This window comes from Chiloscyllium plagiosum, unplaced genomic scaffold (genome assembly GCF_037043375.1).
Source record: "Chiloscyllium plagiosum isolate Xiang-an unplaced genomic scaffold, Cpla_swu_hap1 HiC_scaffold_12, whole genome shotgun sequence".
Taxonomy (NCBI): domain Eukaryota; kingdom Metazoa; phylum Chordata; class Chondrichthyes; order Orectolobiformes; family Hemiscylliidae; genus Chiloscyllium; species Chiloscyllium plagiosum.
Window position 1 is genome coordinate 365,380 of NW_028270150.1, and position 3,052 is coordinate 368,431.

The 3,052-nt window shown below is 44.9% G+C and overlaps 1 pseudogene; it reads right to left on the reverse strand.

The window, feature by feature from the left end:
• Positions 1-2,351: 2,351 nt before the first annotated feature.
• Positions 2,352-2,524, reverse strand: LOC148148467 (U2 spliceosomal RNA; annotated as a pseudogene).
• Positions 2,525-3,052: the final 528 nt, after the last annotated feature.

Consider the following 3,052-nt stretch of genomic DNA (forward strand, 5'->3'; position numbering starts at 1 on the left):
ACAGACCCTTCGGTCCAACCCGTCCACGCCGACCAAATATCCCAACCCAATCTAGTCCCACCTGCCAGCACCCAGCCCATGTCCCTCCAAACCCTTCCTATTCATATACCCATCCAAATGCCTCTTAAATGTCGCAATTGTACCAGCTTTCACCACATCCTCTGGCAGCTCATTCCGTACATGTACCACCCTCTGCGTGAAAACGTTGCCTCTTAGGTCTCTTTTATATCTTTCCACTCTCACCCTAAACCCATGCCCTCTAGTTCTGGACTCCCCGACCCCAGGGAAAAGACTTTGCCTATTTATCCTATCCATGCCCCTCAGCCTCCGACGCTCCAGGGAATACAGCCCCAGCCTGTTCAGCCTCTCCCTGTAGCTCAGATCCTCCAACCCTGGCAACATCCTTGTAAATCTTTTCTGAACCCTTTCAAGTTTCACAACATCTTTCCGATAGGAAGGAGACCAGAATTGCACGCAATATTCCAACAGTGGCCTAACCAATATCCTGTACAGCTGCAACATGACCTCCCAACTCCTTTACTCAGTACTCTGACTAATAAAGGAAAGCATACCAAACGCCTTCTTTACTATCCTATCTACCTGTGACTCCACTTTCAAGGAGCTATGAACCTGCACGCCAAGGTCTCTTTGTTGAGCAACACTCCCTAGGACCTTACCATTAAGTGTATAAGTCCTGCTAAGATTTGTTTTCCCAAAATGCAGAATTAAGAAAAAATCTACAAGTAAGAGTCTGTCAATGATCATGAATCCATTGTTGAAAAAAACATATTTTATTCACTAATGTCCTTCAGGGGAGGCAACTGCCATCCTGACCTGGCCTGGTCTACATGTGACTCCAGACCCACAACAAGCTGCTTGGTTTTTAACTGCCTCTGGGCAATTAGGAATGGGAAATAAATGCTGGCTTGTGCCTTCATCTCATGATGAAAAACAAATTGATTTTGTTTAAATTTTCAATGATAAGGAGGGAGAGTACATCAGGTTAGTGTAGTTGATGAGTGAACATGGATTTCATAATTCCAGATTCCAGCATCCGCAGTAATTTGCTTTTATACTTTTATGGATTTCATAATGACTGACAATTTGAACATCAGAAATCTCCAAACTTACGGAATCAAACAGTGGTCACATGATTTTAAACTGGATCAGGAAAAGGAAACAAACAGAAGTGTTAAACAGACTAGGTGCTCTTGGGTTAATACCTTCAAATCCCACCCTGAAGTCCCGTTTGATTCACTGATGTCCCCGAGGGCTGGGAACCTGCGTTCTTACCTGGGTGAATCCAGCCTCTCAGGGTCGTGGTTGATAATAAAGTCTCAGACCCGTTGTTAACGCAGTGCAACAGTTTATTTGTGTTTAAAACTCCAGGATCCTGGACAAGTTAGAAAGGAAGGAATATTAATATGCTGTAAATAATTAATGAATTATTGTAAGATTATTATTGCATCCCTTTCTGAATTTCGACAGTACCTGTTTAAGATCTTTCTGCAAACACAACAGGAGGTTTTTACCTGAACAGAAGAACCCGTGATTCCAGGAGTGTCGGCCCAGGAGACAGGACCATTCGGAGGCTGATGCTCCACCGAGTGGATCCATCCACAGAGTCCCGAGATTTAGCCAGAGTGAGCTGTGCCCGGGGAAGCCCAGCAGACACCAACACTTAACAGCTGCCAGGATGACACTGAGATCCGGCGCCCCATAGTCTGACCCGATCCCTCAGAGCATTTACTCTGAAACAGCAGGTCGGAGGTCACAGTCGAGAGTGTGATGCTGGAAAAGCACAGCACCCCAGGGTGTAAAATCTTCATCATTGGAGGTCACTTTAGGGTTTATGCCCGAAACGTTAGTTTTCCTGCTCCTCGGAGGCTGCCTGACCTACTGTTCTTTTCCAGCGCCACTCTAACCTTGACACAAAGGCTGACAATAGAAACATCCAATAGAGCACCACGCCCAACAACTGAATAAACCTCCCCCCGACTTGGCTTTGTTTCAAAATATTAACAAGTTGTTAGCATAATGTCCTTGGGGGAGGGGGTGGGGAGACGGATAGACTTGCACCAGCACCAAGCTGGATTCTGAATAACGGTCACTGGGTTTGAAACACTGCTTTGTTTGTGCAGATGCTGCCAGATCTGCTGAGTTTCTCCAGCAATTTGTGGTTTTGTGTGCGCACGTGGTAGGTATGTTTTGTGCAAAATTTGGGGTTTGAGTTGCAGACCGACGCAAAGAGAAATGAAGCAGCTTACAAACTTTAAAAAGAAAGTGTGGTTCACACGCGCAGGCAAAGCACCAAAAACCTGAGCCATATACATGTTCTGAGATTTATAGATGAGGGGTGCACCGTTCCCGGAAGTACTGCAATACCAGGTCGATGCGTGGAATGGACGGAGCAAGCCCCTATTCCATCTCCCTGCTCCACAAATCAATTTAATAGATGGTCCCCAGATAAGGGACCTATCAGATATTAAACTGATAATGGAATTCATTTATCTCAAAAATCCACTTTGTTCATAAAATCATTTCTAAGTACATACAGAGGTTCTAAATTTGTTCTGCACGTTCTTTGCAGAGAAAAACAAATGATGCATTCCTCAAAGCATCCGTGCTGTTGCAAAAACAAAGGTATTTCCGACTCATACAGGAAACAATTTATGTTCATTTCAATGCAACAAGAGTCTGCTAACTGAACAGACCCTCATAAAGCCCTTAGACGGCGGTTTTTCCCCACTGCATCTTGTCAGTAGCTGCCCTTGTCCCAAGCTTCAGTTTGTCCGTCTTGATGTTGTTTTGAACTTTGGAAAGCACCAGTCTGCAACACTCGGTCAAGGTCAGCTCCTTGTCACTGGAAAACCAACAAGTTTCAGATAGACCACAAAGCAAATCTATGGTTTGCCAGGCAGTGCATAGGTGTTCTGCTAAATGTTTTTTTAACTAGGTAAAAACAATGACTGCAGATGCTGGAAACCAGATTCTGGATTAGTGGTGCTGGAAGAGCACAACAGTTCAGGCAGCATCCAAGGAGCTTCCTGCT